This window comes from Rhinopithecus bieti, unplaced genomic scaffold (genome assembly GCF_001698545.2).
Source record: "Rhinopithecus bieti isolate Rb0 unplaced genomic scaffold, ASM169854v2 scaffold_35856, whole genome shotgun sequence".
In the NCBI taxonomy this organism is placed as follows: domain Eukaryota; kingdom Metazoa; phylum Chordata; class Mammalia; order Primates; family Cercopithecidae; genus Rhinopithecus; species Rhinopithecus bieti.
In genome coordinates this window covers 1,066,339-1,075,115 of record NW_016815820.1, presented here as the reverse complement: position 1 = coordinate 1,075,115, position 8,777 = coordinate 1,066,339, and positions in this window count along the sequence as shown.

The window sequence follows — 8,777 nt, the reverse complement described above, 5'->3', positions numbered from 1 at the left end:
TGGCACCTACTGTCACACAGGGCGCAGATGTACTGGCAGAAATTTTCAGAAGGTATCATCACCCTCCCCGATATGTAACAATTATCCTTCATGTTACTTTTTACACAGTTGCATTTCAAAAATGATTTTAGAAATACACTGTTGTTTTTAAACTTGTTTAAAATGGGTGGTTGACGTGTGAGCTCAATGCCCAGTAAGGGCTCCTGATGTTGAGTGTGAGAAACACTCCCGTTACTGCCGAGGCTGCATTCCATGGCAGATAAAGAAATCCCACAGGGAATCCAGGGAGGCCCCTAGGATCCTGTGAGCCCTGCTTGTTCAGCGCAGCCCTGCTGTGTCAGCTGAGCTGACCCTTGTCACAGCCTTCTGGTGGGTCACTAGCTCTTGCTCACACAAAATCAATGCTCTGCTCCATGTCCAACAGCTCTGTCCCAGCTGTTCTGCTCAAAGTCCAGTGAAGGGAATGCTAGTAGCCCCATTTTACAGATGAGAACCCAGACGCTCAGAGAGCTTCTCCCCAAAGCCACCCAGCTTGGAGGGGAGAGGCTAGGAGAGGACCCAGAAACTTTTTATGCCCCTTGCCCCAAAGACCCTTTCCCCCAGACTTAGATGTCTGCAAAACGACCTAAAGGACAGTGTCCAGAAAGCTCTGGTTTACTTAGGACTTAGGTCTAGACGCCTGCTTACATTGTCTCAATCTTTACAGCAGACTTCACAATGAGATACATGGGTCATTAGCTCTGCTTTACAGATGAGGAAGCTGAGGTTCAGAGAGGTTAAATCACTTGCCCTTGGTCGCATTGCAAATGAGTGGCAACTTCTGCTTCAAACTGAGGTCTGGCAGCCAAGTGTGGGCTTTTAACTCCCCGCTGCAAAATGGCCATCAAATGGGGTTCTCCCTGTAAAATCTCTCCACCCATGGATTCTCCCCGAGCGCCCTCTCCTTCCTCCTGCCTTGCAGTCTCTGCAAACTCCTGCCACAGCCTCCCAGCTCCTCTCCCTGCCCCCTCCCTCCTAGGGCCCAAATCTTTCTCTGAAAGGCAGCAGTCAGAGTGGTCTTGCCACCGGGTGCCTCATCCTTCCTCCCGACTCTGCCTCCTGCGCCATCGTCCCCTCCCACTGGGGAGGACCCGAGCTCCCCCGTCACCCCAAGGCCCTGCCGATCAGGACGCTCAGGACTAGCTAACGTGCCGGCCGGGCATCGCGGCTGATGCTCTCACTGCCCTCCGGCCTTCTAGCTACCTCCATCTGCCTGCGCTCGCCTCCTGGGCCCCAAGGCCCCAGGCATCCCGCCCAGCGCGGACCCTGCCCTGCTCTGCCTGGAACAGGCCCTTCTCCGCCTACCATCCCACCCCTGGCTCTCCCCTAGGCGTTTCTGGCTACCCTTCTCTTCAAGGACTCGCCTCGAGTCCCTGGCCGCCCCGCTGCGGGGTCTCTCCCAGGCTCTGCTCTGCCCCTCCCAGCGCCCCGCTCTGCCTGGCTGCCCAATCCCATCCCACCCTCCTGAGGATCCTCTCTGGGAGGACTGGGGTACGACTGTCAGGTTCATCCCGGCTCCTAGCACAGTGCCTGGAGCACAGAAGGAGCAGTGCAGTCGGGCTATGAGAGCTTGGCCTGCAGGCTCAGACTTCCAGTTCAAATCCCAGCCGTTCCTTTTCCCAGCAGTGTGACTGTGGACAAGTTACTTCCCCTCTCTGTGCCTCAGTTTCCTCATCTCTAAAATGGGGATCATAGATCTTGTTCATAAGCTTGTGAGAACCTAAAGTAGGTAGAACAGTGCCTGGTGGAAGTAAGCATGTAGCATGAATTAGATCAGTTATCATTCCTCAAGTAAACTTGTTAGTTTACTTTCCTTCTCAGCCCACTTCCCTCTCCTGAGGACCTCATGTGCCTCTGAAAGTCTGCCCCTACCCCTCCCCACTCACTCAAGAGAGGTTTCAAAACCCAAGGGGTGGATTCTGTCTTCCACCACATCCCCCATACCAGGGAAGCTGTGCCATCTCCCAGCTCTAGCTCAGACATTCTAAAACTCAGAGAGTTCTGGAAAGAGACTTGGAGAGAAAAGCCCTATCTCCTGGTCCTGGCTTTGCCCGCCAAATAGCTATGTGACTTTGGACAGGTTGCTTTACCTCTCTGAGCCTTACTTTTTACTCTTGTGAAGTGGGAATAATCCCAGCCCCACCTCCCCCATAGGGTGGTCCTGATGCTCAATTGCATAATCTGGAGACAGGGTATTTTGTCAACCAAGGCAGGGTGAAGAAATGCAGGGTCTGGTAACCACAGGGTTGGAAGAGAAGACCAGGGCCAGGCCTGCAGGCGTCTCTGGTCGGGGATGTGCCAAGGGTGTGGCTACTGGGCTCCGGGCTGGGTAGCAAACTGTTATGAGGTGGTGCTGATTGGGAATAAGCCTGGGCCCAAGCTTTGTCCAAAGTCACTCAAAGACTTGTGCTTGGTCACTGTCTGCCTGCCACCTGCTCTCCCCACTTCTCCAAAGCACCTTCAAGTGCTTCTCAGGTCCCCAGAACGCCCACTGGATCCTGATACCCAGAGGCCCGGCCAAGTCTGACTGTCAGCCACAGCTCTCCCCACCCCTTTCCCACTCTCAATTCCAGCTCAGCTGAATTAGGAATTTCCTAATATTAGTCATGATTTTTTCAGTTTCAAGTGCCAACAGCTTAACTCAAAGTTGCTTAAACAGAAAATTAAAGATATTTGGCTTATTTAACCAAAAAGGTCAGTATAGTTGGATGTATGGGCTGAAATAAGATCAAGAAGATTCAGTTTCTCTACTTCTTCTTTTGCTTTTCTCTGAAATAGCTTTTTTCTTGGACATCTTGGCTCTGTGTGGTGGTCTCAGGCAGCTGCCTTAGGCTTATTTTCTAAAAGCTAAGCAACCTCAGGAGAAAAACAGAACCTCTTTCACAATAGTTTCAAGGGGGGGAAAAAAATCCCAAGATTTGCCAGGCACGGTGGCTCACGCCTGTAATCCCAGCACTTTGGGAGGCCGAGGTGGGCAGATCACCTTAGGTCAGGAGTTCAAAATCAGCCTGGCCAATATGGCGAAACCCCATCTCTACTTAATATACAAAAGTTAGCCGGGGGTGGTGGCAGGCGCCTGTAATCCCAGCTACTCGTGAGGCTGAGGCAGGAGAATTGCTTGAACCAGGGACGTGGAGGTTGCAGTGAGCCGAGATTCCGCCACTGCATTTCAGCCTGGGTGACAGAGCATCTGTCTCAAAAAAAAAAAAATAATAATAATAATCCCAAGATTGGCCTGTATTGGATGGACTTAGGTCATGTGCCCTTCTCTAAACCAGTGACTGTGGCCGGCGCATGAAATATGCAGGTTGACTTGGGCATGTGCCTACACCAGCAACGCATCGACCAAGAGTGGGGGAAGGGCAGTTCCCCAAAATAAAGTCTGGATGCTGTTTCTGGAAGAAGGAGAAACAAATGCTAAGGCAGGTAGAAACACTCAATGTCCAAAACATTCCACCCCTTGGCTGCTAGCATATATACACACACGTACTTTTCCCATACACATAATTTTTGTAAACTTTTTTTGTTGCCATTTTTTTTCTTTTTATTTGGAAATAATTTCAAGTTTATAGAAAGGTTCCAAGAATAGTGCAAAGCAGTTTTGTTTCCTGAAACATTTGATGGTAAATTGCCAACACGATGTTCCATCACCCACGAATACTCTGGTGTGTAAATCCTACAATAATGTTCTTCTAAACAGCCACAATGCAACCATAAAATATAAATACTTCACTACAATTTATTTATGTTGTGCCATTTGTCCCAAATATCCTTTGTCACAAAAAGACCCAATCCAGTATCATACAGTGCATTTGTTTTCAGTCTTTCCTTGCTGTTGATGGCCTTGTAAATTTTGAAGATTGCAGGTCATGATTTTGCAGTGTCTCTTGGTTTGGGTTTGTCTGATGTTTCCTCATGATTAGATTCAAGTTATGAACTTTGGGTAGGAATATCACAGAAGTGATGCCATGTTCTTCTCACTGCATCTTATTGGGTGGTGCATGATTTTGATTTGCCCCATTACTGATGATGTTAACTTTGAACGCTTGATTAAGGTGGCATCTACAAGGTCTAGCCACTGTAAAGTTACTCCTTTTCCCATTGTTTTCTGTGGGGAGGATCTCAGACTATATAAAGTCCCATTCCTTATCCAACCTGTACCCATTAGTTTAATTTATTTTATTTTATTTTTTTTATTTTTATTTTTTTTTTTGAGATGCAGTCTCACTCTGTTGCCCAGGCTGGAGTGCAGTGGCATGATCTTGGCTCGCTACAACCTCCACATCCCAGGTTCAAGCAATTCTCCTGCCTCAGCCTCCTAAGTAAAGTAGCTGAGATTACAGGCACATGCCACCACGCCCAGCTAATTTTTGTATTTTTAGTAAAGATGAGGTTCACCATGTTGGCCAGGCTGGTCTCAAACTCCTGACCCCAAGTGATCTGACCACCTTGGCTTCCCAAAGTTCTGGGATTACAGGCATGAGCCACCACATCCAGCCTGCACCCATTAATTTTAGAATCCATTGAGGGCTCTTGCCTGAAATATTTTTTTAATTATATTTGTTGCTGTCTTAGTTTGGACTGCTACAACAAAGTGTCATAGACTGGGTGGCTTATAAATAATAGACATTTACGTCTCATGGTTCTGGATGTCATGGTGCCAGCACAGTCAGGTTCTGGTGAAGGCCCTTTTCTGGGTTGCAGATGGCTTCTTGTTGCATCTTCACATAACAGAAAGAGAGCTTGAGAGCTTGAGAACTATCTGGGGTCTCTTTTATAAGGCACTAATCCCATTAATGAGAGCTCCACCCTCATGACCTAATGTATTAGTCCATTCTCTCACTGTTAATAAAGACACATGCAAGACTGTGTAATTTATAAAGAAGAAGAGCTTTAATGGACTCACAGTCTTACATGGCAGCAGGCAAGACAGCATATGCAGTGGAACTTCCCTTTATAAAACCATCAGATCTCGTGAGATTTATTCACTATCATGAGAATAGCATTGGGGAAAAACCTGCCCCCATAATTCAGTTACTTCCTACCGGGTCCCTCCCACAACATGTGGGGATTATGGGAACTACACTTCAAGATGAGATTTGGGTGGGGACATAGCCAAACCATATCATTCTGCCCCTGCCCCCTCCCAAATATCATGTCCTCACATTTCAAAACACAATAATGCCTTTCCAACAGTCCCCCAAAGTCTTAACCCATTTCAGCATTAACCCAAAAGTCCAAGTCTAAAGTCTTATCTGAGACAAGACAAGTCCCTTCCGCCTATGAGCCTGTAAAATTGAAAGCAAGTTAGTTGCTTCCTAGATACAATGGAGATACAGGCATTGGGTAAATATACCCATTCCAAATGGCAGAAATTGGCCAAAACAAAGGGAATACAGGCCCCATCCAAGTCTGAAATCCAATAGGGCAATTATTAAACCTTAAAGTTGCAAAATTATCTCCTTTGACTTGATGTCTCACATGAGGGTGTGCTGATTCAAGAGGTGGGCTCCCATGGCCTTGGGCCACTCCACCCCTGTAGCTTTGCAGGGTACAACTGCCCTCCCAGCTGCTTTCATGGGCTGGCATTGAGTGCCTGCAGCTTTTCCAGGTGCACAGTGCAAGCTGTCAGTGGATCTATCATTCTGGGGTCTGGAGTTTTGTGGTCCTCTTCTCACAGCTCCACTAGGCACTGCCCAAGTGGTGACTCTGTGTGTTGTCTCCAACCCCACATTTTCCTTCTGCACTGCCCTAGCAGAGATTCTCCATGAGGGCTCTGCTCCTGCAGCAAACTTTTGCCTGGACATCCAGGCATTTCCATACATCCTCTGAAATCTAGGCAGAGATTCCAAAACATCAGTTCTCGACTTCTGTGCACCCGCAGGCAAAACACCATGTGGAAGCTGCCAAGGCTTGGGACTTGCACCCTCTGAAGCCACAGCCTGAGCTATACCTTGGCCCCTTTTAGCCACAGCTGGAGCAGCTGAGACACAGGGTACCAAGTCCCTAGGCTGCACACCGCAGGACATCCTGGGTCCAAGAAAAGCATTTTTTCCTCCTCAACCTCCAGACCTGTGATGGGAGGGGCTGCTGCAAAAGTCTCTGACATGCCCTGGAAACACTTTCCCCATTGTCTTGGTGATTAACATTCAGCTCCTTGTTACGTATGCAAATTTCTGCAGCAGGCTCCAATTTCTTCCCAGAAAATGGGTTTTTATTTTCTATTGCTTAATCAGGTTGCAAACTTTCCAAAATGGTAAGCTCTGCTTCCTCTTCAATGCTTTGCCGTTTAGTAATTTCTTCCAGCAGATTCCTTAAATCATCTCTCTCACATTCAAAGTTCCACAGATCTCTAGGGCAGGGGCAAAATGCTGCCAGTCTCTTTGCTAAAACATATCAAGAGTCACCTTTGCTCCAGTTCCCAACAAGTTCCTTATCTCCATCTGAGACCACCTCAGCCTAGACTTTATTGTCCGTATCACCGTCAGCATTTTGGTCAAAGCTATTTCACAGTTCCCTAGTTCTGCCCGCCAAAAAGGCTTCCCAATGAGCACCTAACACTTACATTTTGGTTTCTAGGTATCATTTTCCACTAAAAGGGGGCAGAACTCTTCTGAGAAGTGGTTGGTTTCAAAATGACATCTTATATATTGCCTGGGACATTTTGTGACAGAAAGTAAGGAACTGCTCAAAGAATGATGGTGACTATTTAAGTCGTCTTAAGCTCCCATAATAAAACACCACAGATGGGAAGCTAACGTAACAGTCATTTATTTTCTCACAGTTTCGAAGGCTAGAAGTCCAAGGTCAAGACGTTGAGAGGGTTGGGTTCTCTGAGGCCTCTCTCCTTGGCTTGCAGATGGTAGTCTTTTGCTGTGTCTGCACATGACCTGTCTCTGTGCTTACATCCTCCTGGTGTCTCTTTCTCTTCTTATAAGGACAATAGTTCTATTGGACTGAGGTCATACACTTATGGCCTGTTTTAACCTTAATTACCTCTTTAAAGGCTATATCTTCAAATATAGTCATATTGGGGATTAATCCTTCAACATAGGAATGCTGGGGGAGGGGACATAATTCACTTCATAGCAGGGATGAACAAAAAAACACACAGAAGCCAGCTTGAAGAGGTCTCACTGGCTGCATCTGAACAACTTGAGCATTAAAATAATAACCTTAATACTGACAGAGAGAGAAGGAAAATAAAAGAAAAGAGAAGAAAGAAGGAAGGAAGGAGAAGAAGAAAAGGAAAGAAAGAAAGAAGAAAGGAAAGAAGGAAGGAAGGAAGGAAGGAAGAAGAAAGAGAGAAGAGAGAAGAAGGAAGGAAGGAAGGAAGGAAGGGAGGGAGGGAGGGAGGGAGGGAGGGAGGAAGGAAGGAAGGAAAGACAAAGCTTTTTCAGTAAGTAGAATGACAGAAGGAATGATGGAATTAGATAATTACCATTTGGGACCAGGCACAGTGGCTCATGCCTGTAATCCCAGCACTTTGGGAGGCTGAGGTGGGTGTACCACCTGAGGTCAAAAGCTAACAGCCTGGCCAACATGACGAAAACCCGTCTCTACTAAAAACACAAAAATTGGCCAGGCGTGGTGGTGGGGGCCTGTAATCCCAGCTACTTGGAAGGCTGAAGCAGGAGAATCGCTTGAACCTGAGAGGCAGAGGTTGCAGTGAGCCAAGACTGCACCATTGCTCTCCAGCCTGGGCAACAGAGCGAGATTCTGTCTCAAAAAAAAAAAAAAAAAAAAGAGAATAATCATTTGGCATCTGTCATGGACTGAGTATTAGTGCCCCCCTAATATCTATCTGTTGAAATATCAACTCCCAAAGTGATAGTATTAGGAGGTGGGGCATTTGGGAGGTTACTAGGTGATATGGTTTGGCTGTGTCCTCACCCAAATCTCATCTTGAATTGTAGTTCCCATAATCCCCACATGTCATGGAAGGGACCCAATGGGAGGTAATTGAATCATGGGGCAGGTTTTTCCTGTGCTGTTCTCATGATAGTGAATATATCTCACAAGATCTGATGGTTTTATAAAGGGCAGTACCCCTGCGTACACCCTCTTGCCTGCCGCCATGTGAGATGTGCCTTCATTCCTCCTTCTCCTTCCACCATGATTATGACACCTTCCCAGCCATGTGGACTCTTGGACTTACACCAGTGGTTGGCCGGGGCTCTTGGGCCTTCAGCCACAGACTGAAGGCTACATTGTTGGCTTCCCTACTTTTGAGATTTTGGGACTTAGACTGGCTTCCTTGCTCCTCAGCTTGCAGACAACCTGTTGTGGAACTTCACCTTATGATCACGTGAGTCAGTTTGCCTTAATAAACTCCATTTCATATATACATCTATCCTATTAGTCCTGTCCTTCTAGAGAGCCCTAATACAGGAATACACAATCATACACATATTCACAGCTACATTTCTTTATTTACCTGTATATACTGAAAACTATGGATTCCTACAGATGACTCCAAATCCAGTCCAGTACCACAGGGTTCATTCTAGTGTTCTGCCTTTCCCTATTTGTAACGTCTTTCTCCAACAATGAGAAACCTGGCTTCTATTATCCTTAATATATACACTTATTTGATGAATCCCCCTCTTTGTAACCACTCTTTACCACTCTCCATCTCTGCTGCCACTTCCTTTTCAGGTGGATGCCCTCCTTACTCTTCTTAGGCTCTGGTACCCCCAATGTGCCCACCCCAATCCCTACATGTAGAATACTTTTTT